Source organism: Dreissena polymorpha, chromosome 1 (genome assembly GCF_020536995.1).
Source record: "Dreissena polymorpha isolate Duluth1 chromosome 1, UMN_Dpol_1.0, whole genome shotgun sequence".
Lineage (NCBI taxonomy): Eukaryota > Metazoa > Mollusca > Bivalvia > Myida > Dreissenidae > Dreissena > Dreissena polymorpha.
The window spans coordinates 179,733,617-179,753,697 of record NC_068355.1 but is presented as its reverse complement, the minus strand read 5'-3'; the positions used below and the strand labels follow the sequence as shown (position 1 = coordinate 179,753,697).

The 20,081-nt window shown below is 35.9% G+C and overlaps 1 protein-coding gene across 1 annotated transcript in view; it reads left to right on the top strand.

The window, feature by feature from the left end:
- The first annotated feature begins 383 nt into the window (after positions 1 to 383).
- Positions 384 to 20,081, top strand: part of LOC127863699 (polypeptide N-acetylgalactosaminyltransferase 13-like) — a 56,948-nt gene continuing 37,250 nt past the window's right edge. The window contains exon 1 of the mRNA XM_052403314.1: positions 384 to 530. The gene's annotated coding sequence lies outside the window, so the exon portion shown is untranslated. The remainder of the gene's footprint in view (positions 531 to 20,081) is intronic.

Here is a 20,081-nt window from a genome sequence, read left to right as displayed (position 1 = left end):
CAGGTATTAACGCATTCATAGCGTACATGTATGTATTCACAGAGTTGTGTTTACCTTTTGGGAAATAATTCATTCAGAGCTAATTATTTTTTCTGTTTCTAATACTCAGTTGATGTACAGAGGACACTTTGGCAAGCAAGGGGCGCAAGCATTGTAGGCAAGAGAAATAGAACCTGAGCCAGATGCTGAACATTTATGGACCTCCCTCCTGTCTAGGTGGAAGTGGCTGTTGTTGGAACAGTTATATAGTGACCAGTAGAAATGTTACTCAAGCCAAACACTTTACACTATCACGGCGGGCCCTCCTATTTAGGTGGAAGTGACAGTGGTTGGGATAGTTTTTTAGTGAGCAGCAGAAACGGAATACAAGCAAACACTGGACCTAAAATGACCTCTATCCTGCCTAGGTGGATGTGTTTGTTGTTGGAGCAGTAGTACAGTAAACAGCAGAAATGTAACGGAAACCAAACACTTGACCCCACACTAACCTCAATATAAACAAGTGAAGATTAAAAGCCAAGTCGTGTCAGGTAAGATTACATTCTTATCAATAACAGCTGCAGCCTTAGTGACATGCAGCCCAATCACAGATTGCATGCTCAACTGAGGTTAAGTTCTTAGATGTGTGCTATTGTGATCAGTCATTGTCTGCTGTCAAATGTGTGTTGCCTGTCATGTTTTGGTAACACAGGAAAAACTTTTAAAAACTGGACATGTGTTAACAGTTTTAACCCAATTGAGAATGAATCCATATTGGATACTGTGTGTTGTAAATTTGGGTTGAACATTGTAATTATAGAGAATTATTCATTGCAATGTTGTTAGTTGCAAGTTGGTCCTTATCAAGCCTGTTATTTATCACCTGTATTAAATGGGTTAAATTATTTTGAATGAGTATTTCATTAAATCCATAAATTTACCACCAACATGAAAGCATGTTTAAGACATGTTCATTTCTTTAGTTCATGTCTAAAATTATATGCAGTTTGTATTTCAGTTTTATAAAAACATTAAGAACTTCTTAAATTTCATGAAGTGAATGGTAAATCTCAATTTACAATGTAACTTATAATTCCTGGACAAATAGAGAAGTTTGGTACATTTCAATTTTGAGTGTCTCCCTTGGACTGGCATTACTCATACACATGTATAATATGTCACTTCCATTTCGTTAACCAATCCCTGAAAAATGCAAATATGCCATGGATTAATCTACAGTTGTATATCCTGATCAGACTAGCATATTTAATATACCCATTTTGTGGTATAAAAAATAGTTACATAGGTTTAAACTCAAATTCCTGAATCGACTAAAATAACCCGAATGTATCCATATTCCATGCCTTTATTAGTCCTCTCAATTAAAATGTCCACATAATTTCTAAGTGAAGCTGTCAACTGCACTATTGTAGTGGTAAAACAACACTTTAAAAATACTTTTACTTTATCTGGATTTTAAGAAAATGTTGCATGAAATCATCATGGATTCTAGCCTTAGAGCAGTGCACATACATTCATTATCGCCTCAGGCGATATACGCGTGTTCAGTAGGAATACCACGGCTGTTATTGGCCAGTTATTGTACAGTACAGCCAAAGCGGCACAAACATAATCCGTGGCTACGCCACGGCCAGATTATTAGTCCGCGGCGGCCGAATCATGTGTTCACGCGGCGTATCGCCGTGGCACTCGGCATCGATCCGCGCAACGTCTGTATTAACCACGCGTACTTTCGCGGAGTAAATCCGCCGCATACGTACGCGGCGGATCGAGTGAAAAGATATCCACCTCCATGTTCATACATGTATGTGTAGCGTAGAATTAATTACGCGCAACTGTTTATGTTTCGTTCGATTATCATTATTAAATTTGTAATCCGAAACACACTTCCGAATTTTAATGCTAACGCGTCCTTTGGCAAATTCTAGCGTCAAATAAACAGTGCTAAAATATCCTTTGTTTCATAAAAAGCGCGCGAAAATTATGCAGACATGTAGAACGTCGTTTGGAAAGTTTGGGTGTATTTTGTGTTGTATAAATACATGAACATCACGTCAGGCGTAAATCGCGTGTTCAGTGGAGAAAAAAAACGCCCCGATTAGACGTTATTTCATCATCTCTATAAATAGCAGGGGTTTTTTTTAGAGAAAGGGGAAGACGCTGGACGCTGGTTGAAAGGGGAAAAACGAGTGCGAAAGAGACATATTAGGGGAAAAAATAAAAACTGTTCATTTCAATGTCTATAACTCATCAAAAGAGGCTTGTCTCCGTCCTTTTTGTTCTTAAACACATTTAACACGTATTAAAGTCAAAGTCCTTAATTAAGTTGCAGGTGTAGATCTAATTATGGGAAATGTTTTCAACTATATTTCTGTACTGGGGCCGGGGGACGATGTCAATTTTGTGATTTCAATTTCATGATGAATGGGTTGACGATCTTGATCTGCTACAGTATTGGAAGGGAAAGGAGCAGCAGCTGCCGATTGTCTACTTTCACTTTCACAATGTTCGATGTTGATTACCTCAGAATCCTGATGGGTTATAACGGTTTTCGATGATTCTTTCTTAAAAAATGCCTCGATGCGTTCAGTATCTTCCAATTCCGAATGTTTTATTTTGTTTGTGTAAGAACGCCAATTGTGAGACATTTTTTTTCTGTTTTCACGTTTATATCTTGGCTTGCACATAGCCCGGATGAAAATTCGACTGGTTTCTGGTAATTTATTGACGAAACACCCTTCTCGCGCAAGACCGGTATCCAGTTAAATAGTCACATGATTATTACGATTAGTTGCCCAGTTTACATAACGTTATTTAAGAGCTATATTTAGAATAACTGGGATTCCCAGATTTTTTGTGTTCGTCTGGAGAGAGAGAGAAAGATCGTTGTACATGGTGCAAATTGGATAATTGTCGAATGCCCAAAGGAAAAATAAACATTTCTTTGAGAGAAAATATTATATTTTGGTGAAAAATGATATTTTTGGTGGGGAAATTGTATTTTGAGGGGAAAAATTCTGGTAGGGGAAGACGCCGAATATCGGCGTCACTTTCTTAGTAAAAAAAAACCCTGAATAGTAACAAATGCCAAAATGTATTTGATACTTAAGGAAATATCGAGAATGTTTGTGTATCGTAAATATTAACCAGCATTTGCTTTAAAACTGGAATATACGGGATTATCGGGTACTTAGTAGCGATATTAACTGTATAATATGAACAAAATAAAACATGTTTATATACGCATATTTAAACAATAGTTATAATAAGCTGATAATTAACAAAACTACAAATACGTCGTCGCCGTCTTGATTATTGATGTGGCTTCAAACTGCTAATTTTCTCAGCTAAAATATAATAGCGGAATCAACATGCAATTAATTTATAAATCCACCATATGCTGGAGCGTTGACCACTTGTATGTGCGAAAACATAATTACGTGACCTTGTTTATGTGTGAAATACATACGCTACGGGCGGGAAACAAACTTAATAATCGGCCAGACATTAACCATGCTTACATGTATATGCTAATACAATCCGCGCACAATAAATTTATTATTATTTTAATTATTATTATAATTGTTCTTTCAAAATTTGTTAACTACATGTAACTAATAATTAAAAAAAAATATTTCATGATCGCATCGACTCGGCATCATGTCGCGGACCGCGGCATGCCTCGGCGGACAGATGCGAAGTTTTGCGGCGAAATGCGACTTGCCGCCGCATACTGACGCGGCTTCAACGACTGACATCGACTCGTTTCGCCTTGCCGCCGCGGATCGCGAAATACGTTTGTTTCATTAATAAGTGGCATTCAAAAGATCAACACTGGTGGCATTTTGTTTTAATAACAAATTAACCCACACTATATTTTTGTGGAATCAGTCTTAGTCAAATCCAAACTTGATCCAACTTGACACAACAATGATAAAATTCCATTGATACAGGATTTTAGAGTAGAAACAATATTGCACCTTTTTGCTTCAATTCGATGTTCAATAAATGAATTGTCTGATTTTTGCTCGGCTGTTTTCGGAGAAAATCCAAGGTATTGTCATAGCCAGCTTGTTGTCCGCTGTTTGCCATGCTAAAACCTTAACATTGGCTCTAAAATCAATTTAGTGCTTCCACCTACAACTTTGAAACTTCATATGTAGATGCACCTTGATGAGTTCTACACGCCACACTCATGTTTAGGTCAAACTAGGTCAAAGCTCAAGGTCACTGTGACCTCTAATATGAAACTTTAACATAGGCTCTAAAATCAAAGTGCTTCCACCTACAACTTTGAAACTTCATATATATACATGCACCTTGATTAGTTATACATGGATGAGTTTGGGTCACTAGGTCAAAGGTCAAGGTCACTGTGACCTCTAAACAAACTTTTTAATTTTGGTAATTATCAGTTCTATTTTTTCAAATTTTGTCATCTGAGTCCTGGAACTCAATAACTTGCAAATCTATGAGTTCCCGAATTGAAAGAATGAGTCCAAATATTAAACAATATTTTTTAAGAAAGTTCAATGCAGTTTTGGAACTCATATAATTGGAAACTTTTTAGCCCCATAGGTTTTTGAGCGTCCAGGACGCAGGACTCGCAGGTAAAAATATCACTCAATTATTGGTTATGAAAAGGGATACTACAGCTTGTTTAGCAACGATGTTAACTGCGTATTCAGCATGAAACAATTTGATCCCGAATGATGAGGCTTGAGAGATAGAGCAGTTTCACACTCAACTCTCAACAGCAAAACAGTGTGTGTGCCCCTATATATTTAGATGATTGTAATCGCCAGAGCATTAATACTTAAAGGCTGTGTTCTTTTATTTGGTAATAACTACAATATTGCATGCTGTGCACTAATAAATGTTAGATCATATAAGTTAATAGACGCTTTTACCATAATATATTTAAAATAAAATCGAAATTGACTGTTAAACACATAAATGTATAACGCTTTAATCGAGCCGTCGTTCAAGCAGTGGAATCGTTACCTCACTTTAATGCATTGCATTCCAACCCGCAAGGTATCAAGGTCAGTTTGCGGTCAGTTACAGAAATTGCTATATAAACGCTATTGCTTTAAGAATGTGCACTTGAAGTTTATATTGATCAGAAAAATGTTAAATAAAGATATTTGGTGATATTATCATGCGTTGTCAATCATAGATTCTTAATATGTTTTCAACAATTGCATCATAAGTATCAGTTTTGATTAATTTAATTAGAAATATTCAACCATATAGACCCATAAATTAAGCATGAGCGCAATGATTCACTATAGTCACTATTAATAGTGGAATCAAATAACAATGTCCAACAAACTACAAAAACAGGTCTTTCTGACGCCTATAAATATTTCAAATATGTATGGATGATTTGTGCGTTGCCGGCTGGCCTATATGTTTTCATTTATTTTCATTCTTCTGTGTTGTTCTTTTATGTAACTATAGATACAGTACACTCCACGCATTTTCCCCAATTTCCCTCCATACTCCGCGGGTTTCGACCTGGAGGGAGATTTAGAAAATCCCGCTATACGCGGCGTTTGCATGATTTTGGACGCGGCGGTTAACGATGGGCAAAACTGATAAGCCGACGCGGCGGCCCTCGGCGTTGGCAACGCGGGGGAAACTCCGCGTTTTACGAGATAACGATCAATTTAATTTTGTTTGACTTCCTGATTTTCAAATAAAATTACATTTATTACAAGTATATACATGTACATGTAGTATAATATTTACAATTTAAAAAAACAACCAAGATTGATCGATCCCGACGTGGTTGTAGAAGTAGTTGTTGTAAAAAAACTCGTTGATTTACGACACATAAAACGTCGTCTTTTAACTAATACTAACCAATTAATATAAACACAGTTTGCAATATTGTTTTTATTTTGATAATTTAATCCAAAGTTTTCATGTTAGCAGGTGATTTTCTATACTGAACATGTATACAAATGACCAAGGACCCTAAATATCTCGCAAATCTGTGTGAATTGACAGTTTGACGTAATCAAAGAAAAGCCGCTTCCTGTCTAAAGGCATAACTTACTCAAGTGAACACGTTCAACGAATGCATAAGGAATGGTTTTAATTGTCGGAACAAAGCCAATTCTCTGCTCGCTAATGCATTGATTTTCTCTTTGTTTGTAGGTTATTCCATTGATTGCTAAAAGGTGGTAACTATTGACTTGATAATTGCATTTAATATTCACAGTTGTATTCTTGTTGCGTCGACATTCTAAACAATGTTTACCAGTAATTATGGACCAAATCGGCAGAGTGACATTCACACATGTTAATCCCTTTTGTCAAAACACCGCAGACAGCAGTCTACACAATTGGTCAGTAGACAAGCTTTGCGTGTTTTCATAACATCAAACACTTATAATCCAGTTCCGCCCAGATGTCTTCTTTATTCAGTTTACAGTACAATTAGTGTTAAAATAATTACTCTACTAAAATACCGTAACGATAAAGATTCGGCGTGTTCGATTTGAAATTATTTTAGAGGAAATATCAACTTATTCGCGATATAATTTCATTAATAAATACCAAAGAAACTTTTAACCGAAATCAACAAAATTCAATGTTCTCTGCGCTACAAAGTTTCTATAAAAAAAATCAATACACGCACGTTTTGCAGGAGTATACATTGTACCTTGACCTTGTACATTGCAGCATAATTTTCGCGCGCTTTTGTCGGGAAATATATAAACATGAGGACTGTATATTGGAAGCATTTGTAAACTTCGTGTTCACAATTTAAAATCGTAGTGTGTTTAAGATTACTAATTATTATTCTCATTTGGAAATTTTACGGAACATTATTCTTGTGTCATATGTGTTATGATTTAAATATTAATTTGTCAAATGTATTATATTAGACTAAATCATATTGTAGACGTACCTGTGAATTAAAAAACATAATTTTATACGTATTAATTTTCTATACAATTATCTTTTTTATACATGTACTACAGTATTTAAACAATTTATTATAACAATGTTTTTATTTTTTGGCATGCCCAGTAGCACACTGCTAACGCGGCGTTGCGCGGCGATCACTGATAAGAACGGAAAGTGTCTGCATTTACCGACTAGCCTAAAGTAATACACGCCGCGGGAAATAGCGAACGCGGCGTAACGCCGAGCGTTTTATCGAGTTCACCTCGCTCTTCCAACGCCGCGTGAACACTCGCTAGCAGAAAAAACCCGCGGAGGGAGCGCGTTTTTTGGGGAAAACGCGTGGAGTGTACTGTATCTATATCTAATAAAGCAAAATAAGCCACCAAATCTGGCGAAAAACTCCGTGATTGATTTGCGTTGATCATGCAGCTAAGAACTGTGCAGAAAAAAAAGGCATTCACTATCTTTGTTGAAGATAGATATATTGTTAAATTGTTCATCAACACCGACCACAATCAACGCCATATATCTTTTTAAATCTATTAAATTTCTTGTTTTACCTTTTGGAGAAAGGTGTGGGGCCCATCCTTTGCGGAATTTAAAAACAAAAGGGAATAATAGATTTGTTAAAAAGCATGATTACAGTTTATATCCTACTTTGCAATACACAATTTATCCAATACTTTGGTGCGATTGCTAAATAAGATTATTTTTATTATGCTAAAAACTAATTTAATGGCAAACATAGACACTATTGCTTGTACAATATAAAAAATGCTTGTATTTTTGTAATTTTTATCCCCATATTTAATCACTATTTTCATAAAGCCTTTGTCGTTCGCATGTACAATCTATTTAGCATATTGTCCTGGTAATATGAAGCGGCAATAGCATATGAAGCGACAATCGTGCTTAAAAGATTCAATACATATACTTAAACCCGGTATAGCCAATTAAAAAACAATCAAAATCTAAATGAAGCACCGCTGTTATCAATTTCTGGAAGTGAACCCCGTGCCAAATCATATTTTGTTCAGGCATCGACGAGGACAGTTCGATACGAACAAATACACTTAAAAAACATGTGGAGAGAGCTTATTGTGGGGTATATTGCATATCAATTTTTAGCTCGGCTGTTTCCGTAGAAAACCTGTGGTATTGTCATAGCCAGCTCGTTGTCCCCCGTCCGCGTCATGCTAAAACCTTAACATTTTGTTAAAGTTTTGAAAATTGGCTCTCGAATCAAAGTGCTTCAACCTACACCTTTGAAACTTCATATGTAGCTGCACCTTGATGAGTTCTACAACCCACTTTTGGGTCACTAGGTCAAAGGTCAAGGTCACTGTGACCTCAAAAAAAATATTCTGACACACTTTCATTTATTCAAAACTGCACCCGCAGCCGAGTGTGCTCTTGTTATTTTAATATTTAGAACTGATAATCAGAAAAAACAATTGTAAACTGCTCTAATGTTACATTTTTTTAATTAATAGTCATTTATCTGGAAACAAATAATTATTTGCTAAATTCTACTTGTAATGAATTTTTTAAATTTAAAGTAATAAGTTTTTGGGCAACTTTGTTTCTTGGGTCTGTGTGTGTGTTTGTGTAGCTGTTTAAAGTCACTTGTCTGAATATTGAATCACCCTGGCCATAATTTTTTGCACAAATAAAGTAACAAATTAAATCTGTTCAGCCAGTAAGCTGCTATCAAGTTTATATGTGCAGTGAGAGAAATTAACTCAGTTTGCTTGTGCCTGGCATAACTCAATCGGTATGAAGGTATTTAAATAAACCTATAATTGTACATTGAAATGAAGTGCAAAGTACAATAACCAGAACTCTGTTGTCAGTTCATGGCTTTAATTGTCTCATTATTTAGGTGATATATACCTCTCATATTGGGAATGTTAGTGTCAATTTACTATAAATTTCGACATTTTCTAATTGCTTGCTGTAAACATTTTACAACTGTTGATGATTTAACTTATATAAAGCTGTAAGTTCCAAACATTAACATATCAGTTAAATGTTTATGTCTACCGTATTTTACCATGCATAGCGCGCAGTTTTTTACCTTCAAATTTCAAAATAAAAATTCAGTGCGCATAATACATTGACACAGCGCTTTCCTGGTTGCTAAATTGCAAAAAATCCATTTTGTGATCGTAAATCTTCACAATTGCCGCCATTTTTTTATTGCAGAAAACTACACCCTATAATGTTATAGACTGAAGGGGCCGTTGTCGAAACAACAAATAGCGGGAAATGGTAGGAATGAACGGGGTAGTAACAGTTTTGACAAAAAATAAAAGATGAAGAAAATGTCTTTGTTGGTGTTTTCACACTTCTTCATTGATTGTTCATTTAAAAAAATCGAGGTATATCGATCCCCGCGTCGTCGTGGTATTGTTTGTTAAAGTTTTTGTTGTCATGAAAACTCGTCTTACAGTACAGCCAAAGCGGCAAAAAGATAATCTGCGGCTACGCCACGGCCAGATTATTAGTCCGCGGCGGCCGAATTGTGTGTTCACGCGGCGTATCCCCGTGGCACTCGGCATCGATGCGCGCAACAACGCCGAGTCTGTGTTAACCACGCGTTCTTTCGCGGAGTAAATCCGCCGCATACGTACGCGGCGGATCGAGTGAAAAGATATCCACCTACATGTACATACATGTATGTGTAGCGTAGAATTAATTACGCGCAACTGTTTATGTTTCGTTCGATTATCATTATTAAATTTGTAATCCGAAACACACTTCCGAATTTTAATACTAACGCGTCCTTTGGCAAATTCTAGCGTCAAATAAACAGTGCTAAAATATCCTTTGTTTCATAAAAAGCGCGCGAAAATTATGCAGACATGTAGAACGTCGTTTGGAAAGTTTGGGTGTATTTTGTGTTGTATAAATACATGAACATCACGTCAGGCGTAAATCGCGTGTTCAGTGGAGAAAAAAAAAAACGCCCCGATTAGACGTTATTTCATCATCTCTATAAATAGTAACAAATGCCAAAATGTATTTGATACTTAAGGAAATATCGAGAATGTTTGTGTATCGTAAATATTTACCAGCATTTGCTTTAAAACTGGAATATACGGGATTATCGGGTAATTAGTAGCGATATTAACTGTATAATATGAACAAAATTAAACGTGTTTATATACGCATATTCAAACAATAGTTATAATAAGCTGATAATTAACAAAACTACAAATACGTTGTCACCGTCTTGATTATTGATGTGGCTTCAAACTGCTAATTTTCTCAGCTAAAATATAATAGCGGAATCAACATGCAATTAATTTATAAATCCACCATATGCTGGAGCCTTGACCACTTGTATGTGCGAAAACATAATTACGTGACCTTGTTTATGTGTGAAATACATACGCTACGGGCGGGAAACAAACTTAATAATTGGCCAGACACATTAACTATGCTTACATGTATATGCTAATAAAATCCGCGCACAATAAGTTTATTATGATTTTAATTATTATTATAATTGTTCTTTCAAAATTTGTTAACTACATGTAACTTATAATTAAAAAAAAAATAATTTCATGATCGCATCGACTCGGCATCATGTCGCGGACCGCGGCATGCCTCGGCGGACAGATGCGAAGTTTCGCGGCGAAATGCGACTTGCCACCGCATACCGACGCGGCTTCAACGACTGACGCGGCATCGATTCGTTTCGCCTTGCCGCCGCGGATCGCGAAATACGTTTGTTCCGCTTTGGCTGTACTGTATTTGAAATGACGCTAATTATTTCAATCATATTTCTCAACTTTGCTTTTGCTTTATTTTGATAATTTAATCCAAAGTTTAATGTTAGCAATTCCGAAAATTAACACTCTTTGTGAATTGACAGTTTGACGTCATCAAAGGAAAGCCGCTTCCTGTCTGAAGCAATAAAGCGACAAGTTTCTCGCCGACAAAATTGACTTCCTTTGTCTAGCAATCAACATGCCAAACCAATCCTGTGTTTGTTCCTCAATGGCAATCGTCCAATTAAATAATAACACATGCAAAGCTCCGCCTTCAAACCTTTTGCAGAGAACGGAGGTGGAGTTTAACTGTTTATTGAGCAAGTGTTTTACGTAAGTTGAATTCCGATTTGCCGAAATTACTCGGCCCTAAGCATTGAAACGACGAATACATTTATCAATGATTTTCTGATCTCTGCATTAATATGCTACCGTGCGAGTATACTACGTAGGTTACAAACCAACAATAGAGATATAGATTCCTTTTATGTTCTTTCAATAGAGACAAACAAATGATATTTGTCTAATGGCTTTACGCTGATAACGCCGATAAAGCCAACTGTATGGAATTGAGCGTTCGGGTGTATTGTTTGTCTCACCATAAATTAATTAACTAGACGCAGTGAAGGCGCGAAATACCGGGTCAAACTGGATTTAATGGGAGCATCTTTTAATGGGGAAATATTTTAAGTCGATGAAAAATAAAATGGGATCCACGGACGATTTGCGTAAAATTGGACATTGCGATGTTGCGGGCCTGCAGAAGACTATGTCATACGATGTTGTGAGCGGCAGGTTATGAAAATGTTGCACTGTTCAAATGTGAGGAATAGGTCATAGTGGTCGAATTTAACGCGCAGGGATCTTGAAAAAACACGCGCAGTGTGCGGTAATAAGGACATGTACGGTGTTCTTGAGAGAATAATCTTAAAAATTGTTGAAAATATAGTGCCCTGCAACCCATGCTCCTGATCGTATAAACGCTCCCTACTTTAAAACAAAATATGAAGCGCCCGAAAAACTTAGATTAAATGATTGCGCAATATAAGAATGGCGGCCATTTTCGGCCCAATTTTCAGGTTTTTGGTCTTGAATTTTTTTTTCTCCATTTTGGCTTTTAAAAATCGCATGCGCGTTATACATGGAAGCACGCTATACATGGTAAAATACGGTATTTTAACCTTTAATTGAGAAAATTTGGACTGAACTTGGGGAAAAATATAAACTTTTTGTAATTGGATATATGACGTGGTAATGCAGCCTAAAAAACGGCAGTATTGTTGGAGTAATTTCCATTATTCTTGTTTGTATGGTTTATTTCTTGTGTGGAGAACAAATCTGCTTAAGTTTTGAAGGTATTCAAATAAAACTTCATATACTGAAAGATTGTTTTTATAAAAAATGTAGAGAACGAGGAACATAACTATTTCATAAGTATTTACAGAGTAATTGCCCTTTGTTTGGTTTGCATTTGTGGAACATTCACTCATACCTATTGATTATTGAATACAAGAACTATTTAATTAGTGTTAAGTTACATTGTAAATATTGTGATAATTAAAGTTTGTTAACGTTTGTTAATTGCTTAAGAAATAATTTATAATTAAACGTTAGGGTACACTGTATGTATAACAAGTACTCCGATACTATTTGTTTTGTACTGTGTAAACTAAGTTTGGTGTTAAATAAAATTATTTCAAGAAAAAAGCTAAACAAAGCAAACAATATTGGATTTCTTGTCTCAAAATGTTTTGAGAGGGATCAAATTTAAACTATAGGTACTTAAATTTTGTCCCAAGCATGTCTTGAAAATTAAAAGGTTTCAACTTGAAAGATAGGTTTATAGATGGTGAATATGCAGTGCACTTGATCCATTACTCTTCCTCCTCTATCTTTAAAGTTATTGCCCTGTGTTTATTTGTCTATTTCAATTTTGCACAGAGAATATCTTGAAAACTAAATGAGGTAACAACTTGAAACTTAATAAGGTGGTAGACCTCAACACAGAGATGTAAAGTTCACAAAAGTTATAACTCTATCCTCCATATTTTGAGAGTAATTTCCTTTGTTGTCCCCTACCTGAGTGAAACCGGAGGGGACCTATGTTTTTCGCTCTGTGCGTCAGCCTGTCAGTCTGTCTGTCAGTCCGTCACACTTTTCTGGATCCTGCGATAATTTTAAAAGTTCTTCATATTTTTTCATGAAACTTGAAACATGGACAGATGGCAATATGGAGATTATGTACGTCAATTCGTTTTGTCCCTACGTCTAAAATTATGGTTGCGATGGCAACAAATTAAACAAAATATACTGGAAATGGTGGAGTTTCACTGGTAGGTGACCATATTGTGAAACCAGCATATCCAATTTAAGCTACATGAGGTCCTATAATCATGCAGCCATTCTGGCTCGGACTGAATCATTTTAGGTCCAAAAAGGAAAAATGACGACGAAAAACAAAGATGAGATTTTTAACAATATTTTAATATTATCATATTAATATGCAAATAATGCATGTTTTAATTATGCATTGCCAAGACTTCTTTAGCATGTGTCTCTTCATCCTGAATGTCTGAATCCTTGTCTGAAGACACATCCTCTGACTCATCTTCTTTCGTAGGATAACCATCAGACATAGACTTGGGTGGACGCTGATAATTATTTAGTCAATGAAGACCATCACTCCGTATCATGAGCCTAAAATACAATTCATTTTGCTAAGCTGTTGTAGGCTAGCATACCTTTTAATATTATACCAGTCTTAAAGTCAATCCCAATGCTTTTGAGACTGAAAATATCGGATGATTTTTTTTTAATTAAGGGATTAAACTTTGTTGGTCCTGTATGTGGGTTTGAGTTTGTTACTTAACAACCTCATTCAATATTTAATTTTACATAAAACCATCAAATCTAACCAGCCACTTGTCTACAGCTGCTGAATGGTCATAAGCTGTAACATCTGCAGTGCTGAGTTTGATCATCATGAGAGAGTTTGGTTTGGCTCCTTCACCAAATTTTAATGGAAACATTTAAAGCCATTAAAAAATAAAATGAAAACGAAATCACCAGTTAGGCCACAATTAAAATATTGTTGGTTTGCCCTTTACCGACCCTAAATTTTACAGGTGGGTAGGTAGGTAGGAAAATTATTTTATTTTATTTGAAAAATTATATTTTTAATACACTAATAGTCTATGAATATTTAAAACACTTTTATTAAAGCACTGTTGCAGTGTACGAAGCCCTATGTAGCTTAACATTATCTTGTTTGCTGTTTCTTGCATATATTAATATCAAATGCATGCTTGTGTGTTATTACATCAAATATTTGTTCATTATATGATTTTAATTGCTCAAATGCATTTGTAATTATTTAACAGCCAGACAGCTTTCCCTTAAATTGGGCTTAATTAGCATGCAACAAGCATTGAAGGAGTGTAGAAAGACATCCCAAAGCCTTTAATGGAAAAATTCAGACGTGGCGAAAGACCATCACATTTTACAGGCCAGACTTGCCTACCAGGAGAAACAATTCACAGGCCTGTTGAAGTTTTTACAGGCCTCAATTTTAAGTGTTTGACCGGTTAGTGCATAGTCTCAGCATGGAAAAGTAAATTCATAAAAGTGCAAACTGAACATTATTATAAAGCATTATTTCTTCTTGAATGCTCTGAGCTTTTATGAGTACATACGTACAGCTCAGAGGGTCAATAGCTGGGAGTTGTATTATTGCAACTAACATAAGCATGAAAACTTGATTTGGGGAAATAAATTCTGGATCTGGATAGGTACGTTGCAGGACCTTTCTGTGTAGGCGCAACGGGGGAGAGGGTGGTTAGTCCCACTGTAGGACAGTGGGTGTTAGTTTCAGTTTGTGGATATACTAACGCTTTAAACATATATACTTGAGTGTTGTTGATGTATTTAGCTAAGAGACATTAATAAATTAAATAAGTTTACCTTTACATATCCATTTCACTAACATGCCATTACAGTAAACTGTTCAGTGTGGCAAACATAATAAAGCAGAATATGCACATGAATCTGATTAAACACAGATCCACTTGCATATAAATCAAATCATGTTTGTCTTTTATTTTGCATTTTCGACAAAAAAAAATCCTGTTACTGTTAGATGTATTTTCTTTTGCAAGTAGACTGCATTCCAATTTTCAAACACTTCATCACTTGTTCTGTGACATTCAGTTAATACATTTGCAAAAAAAAGAGAGTTTTATTTGTATCTAAACCTATGCTCAATTGTAGAATGACACGCTCTTTTCATTAATCGATACTAATTATATGATGTCCGTCGTAAATTCGATAGTTATTTGTTCTCGCTGAGCATCGTTATTTCTTTTAATTGTCGGCCATCTTGGATCACGTTAACAACATGTGTACAACAAACGTAAACTCGTATATGTCCGACTACTTTCGCGAACAAATGGTTAAGTATGATGTCGTTCGGCCATTTTCACGGAACACCGCCGATCGCGATGCTGGTTATAGACGCTTGCATTACTGTCTATTCTGGGGCGTATGAAATTCCAACCATCGGAGCGACCTAGATCGGTCAGGGACGATAATAATAGACATAAATACCCGCATGAATAAATATTGCTTTCGGCTCTTTTATCATCGTCGAAAAAAACGAAAATAAAAAAAATAAGTTTTCAGAAATCGCAATAAAATTTTTTGGGTCAGGGGGTAAAAAGTGGGTCGGTCGGTGAAGGGCAAACAAACTCAATTTTAATTTAGGCCTTATATATCTGGATACTCTGTTTTCCTTCGAACCCCATTATAGATATTGACAGATCGCTTCAAACTCTTGTGTAGATGTTGACAGATCGCGGGAAGATCAAAATTACCTATGTTAATATCCGGCTTGCTTACGAATTAATCGGACATAACGAGAACCAGGTATGACTCAGGGTTGTCATTATGATTGTAAACAAAGGATCATTTTGGAATAGCAACCGATTCGGCCGGGGGTCATGGGGGCCGCATAGGCCTCCTTGTAGGTCCAGGTAAAAGCCCTGGTACGGGGTTCAGGGGAGGGGGCAAAGCCCCCCCCCCCCCTCCGGCCCCCCCCCCGCCCCGACTGAAAACGAATTCTAGACATTTTAGGGACAAACTACTGCTATTCTCAGAGCATAAAAAGTTCAAATGAGGTCTAAAAAGAATAGAAAATTTTAAAATTTTCACATTTTTAGTATACTGTACAATGTAAAAACATATTATATTGATAGATCTTTGCATGTTCCGATTCTATCCATTACCCGATAATCCAGTATTATTACGATTTCTTTTTTTTCAAAACCAAATTACGGCCAATATTGACGATGAATGTCGTCTGCCATTTAACGCAAGTGCATATACGAATTGAATTGTTGGATTGGGGAATTCCCATTGAACATGTGTAAATCACGTGACGCGATTTGAGCACAGGCAGCAGTATGATAAATTTGCCCCCCCCCCCCAGGAGCCGACCAGGAGCCGACCAGGAGAACGGTTAGTTGTGTAATCACGTTGCATTTACTGTCTTTTAACGACTGCAGTTGCATGTTGTCGGCAGCTGCATGGGAACATGTGTGTTTTCGATGAAAAAGGTCACGTCCAGTGTTCCACAATCTTTCAGCAATAGGCATATAGTGCGTTTGATACCATGTGTATATATAATACCATTACGAGAGTTGAAAAGTAAAACCAAACACAATAGGTGTACATTTAACAATCTGGAACCCCTGGGGTAAGCTGTGGATCTGAGAGTATTGAGAACCGTTTATATTTAGTCATTACGACAAATCAACGACTCGATCTAAACTGTTACATGTACCTCCTTTCAGAAAAGTTTGCGAAAGTGTAAGTGTATATCTGAGAATAAAAACGCATCTTTCTTTAAATTTTACAGAGTAGATCTACTTTTCATTCCGGATCGTGATATAACTTTTCAGGTCATTCATACATGTAAACCTATATATATGCATAGTTTAGCAATCCCAAAACACGTTATTTACCTACTTATTACATTATGTGTTATGACCATTTGTATAACAAAATGAATTATTTAATTGAAGTATTTTCAAATGCGTATAATTAAATGTGTTATCCGAAATCATTTTCAGATTTCATTATTCACGGAAAATTAAGAAAATTCTAGCAACAGAGACACATATAGGTGGTATCTCAGGTAAAACAGAGACAGGTTTAGATGAGTTGAACATTACACCTTGACACATACATTTATTTAAAATGTAAATTATAGCTTAACTTCACACAAAATCCATTATATGAGCAATATATAACACTTTCATATATTACTTGGTAAGAAGATATTATTTATCTTGTGGCACTATGAAGAGTAAGGGATCAGTTTTCAAAGTAAACTGTTGAGAATTGCTCTTATTGTTATTTTAAACAATCAGGAGCAACTTCCATAATAGTTAATTGTTCTTGTTAAAACGGTTCAAATGTCAAATCAAGGACAAAAAATATCATTTGCGTCATTCAGACTATAAGACCCCTCCCAGACGACTAAAAGACCCCTCCCAGACGGTTTCAAATATAGAACAATCAGAAACAACATAGGTAGAAACTTTCAATCAGGAACCGTGTTCATAAAAAACTTCCAGATGATGATGAATGATTATGTATGTTGATGAAGTGCTCCAGCTACATGTATTATCAACTATTTCCTGTTTTATAAATTGTTCATAGAGTGTTCCTTAATAACACAAAATAGTTTATTTAAGGAGTACTTTCCATACTTCATCGCCTGTTGACAAGTTTTACAAAGCAATTAACCTCCCCTGAATGTCAGTTTTAAGGCTACTTATAATTTGCAAATCTTTAAATTGGAATAGCCAATCAGAATGCACCGCTCAGCAAGAAACCTATTTTCATGCTTGCAGTTTGACACCATCAACAAATTGATTATTTATTATTATTATTACAGACGATAAACATTTGAAAAAGACCAAAGGTTAATTATTATGTTTATGATGCTTCATAGTCATATAATATAAGACATTTGTGATGTTACAACTTTATGAAAGTTACCCACGACTCTATCTATACTGTCTAACTTCCCTTGCGGGTATTACTAACAGGTGACTCAACAAGCATATAGCATACTGCAACCTAACTGATAGCGACACAAAGTCTGCATCTTTGAGACAGTTTTCTAATATGGTGGATAGAGCGTATGAAAAAATAACAAAGTAAATAAAAAGCATTTATTTCTTGCTTTTATGGTACCATTTTCAGGAGTTTGTGCAGATAAATCTGAAAAGTTTTTGCAGTATAAATGTTCCTTAGTGCTTGCAGTGGTGATCAAATTTAGCACCTTAGGAAAATTGTGCATTACAACTCTCAGCATCTCAGCAATCCTTGCGGTTATAAAGTTGAACTATTGCAACTACAGTACAGGCACCGTGTACTTAAACAAACGCCACTCGCCACGGTGTTCATCTCACTGTGTTCGCTTACCAATATGAACCGCAAGATAGGTGTTCAGATCAAATGTTGCGGGGGCCGTTTGCCATAAGGCAAACACCGTGAATCACCGCGGACCCATAATATCTATAGCGGTGTTCATCATGTTTGCTTAAAATAAAATAATTGAACATAAACGTATTGTATTGATCCCTTTCATTTAAAAGTGATAATGAATAATGTATTTCACACCCATGCCCCGAGGACAGTGTTTTCTGTCTTTTTAAACACCGCGTTACATATATAAAAGAAAAACGCGTTCGCACCTAGCTGTAGGATACTGCACCCGGAGGAGTGTTAATTGAGTGTGTGATTATTCAGTTAACAGTTTGAAGCCATGGAGAACTCATAACTGAATGTAGTAATCATATTATCCCGAGTCTCTGGATTCCCCGATACATACGTGTCAACTGTCTAAATCGCATACATGCAACTTTTCCCATCTTTATCGATTACGCAATAATCCCATATATGCCCGATTTCCATTTTTAAAATCAAATTATGGGTGGGTAATATCAACGATAAGAGTCATAAACACAAACGTTTGAAATTTTTGAAAGTGTTAAATGAATTTCGGTATATGATTCTATTTAAAGATATGATGAAAAAAGCTCCCAATCAGGACCGTTGTATTGCAACATGCATAAATCACCTGACATGGTTTGAAAGCATCATGTACAGCTATTTTAGGTTACAAATTCTACATGAAATAAATGAATTTCTTTGTTCAGACTAAAAGCGCGCGAAAATTGGCGTGGGTGTATTTATTTGTAATTAAAATTTTTTGTAGCGGATACAACATTGAGATCATTTAATTTCCACTAAAAGTTTTGTTGTGAATTTCAACTTAATTACCGGGGTATCTCGCGAATTATTTGGTATTGCCATTTCCTCTTACTAAAATATCATTTAAATACGCTGTATCGTTACCGTTGCGCTGTATCAGTTCCTTCATTATTGAAACAATTATTGTATTGTATACTGACTGCACACAATTGTCGTAACATACGGATGCAATACGTAAATTCGGACAGTACTTAAAGTCGGACACAAGTAAATAAATGAGTTAATACTCTCTTGATTTCTTTGAAACTCTGTATTTGTTGTTAAAAATGGCAATTGCATTGATTAACACCGTAAGAGTTAATAGTATTGATCATCTAAACGCTTAATTTGTTTCCGACTACGTAATGTTTGAATTTAAGTACGCATACATGTGCACATACATGTAATATCTACATGTAGTATATGATTTTCTTTTGTACATTTACATTTAAAACGCGTGAATGACTCTTGCAGACAGGTGTTAACGGTGGCTGCGCAGCATCGCGGTGATCACAGGTGTTCCCGTTAACGATATCGTGCAATCACGGCGATTTCGGGTGTTGTCACCCATAGGGAAAAGTGAACACCGTGGACAGGCGTTTTTGTTTAAGTACGCAGTGCCTGTACTGTAGTTTTGGACATATATTCGACCTATACCTCCTGCATATTTGCCCTGTAAAGACTTTAAAAATACCCTCTTGGTGTCAGCTGACAATACCTGACCATAATGGATACAAATTGACAAAGTTTGAGGAATTTTTGTGTGAACTACAAGGCATACTCAAAAAGCATGTTGATGCATTTTTTTTTTTAAGAAAAGTTTGTTTAAGATAAACCATACCGTTTTACGGTCATCAGTAGAGCGTTTTACGGCATCAGATTTTGGGCAGGAAAACAACTTGTGAACAGTGTAATATAGACCGGTTACGTTTAAGTATATTTACCATTCCCAGGGTACATGTAAGTATACTTAAGAGTGTGTGAATGTCAGAGTTTATTTACAGGTCATCGCTGAGTCTTCACGACTACCTTATGTGCTGACCTGCAAGTAAACTTAAGAGTACC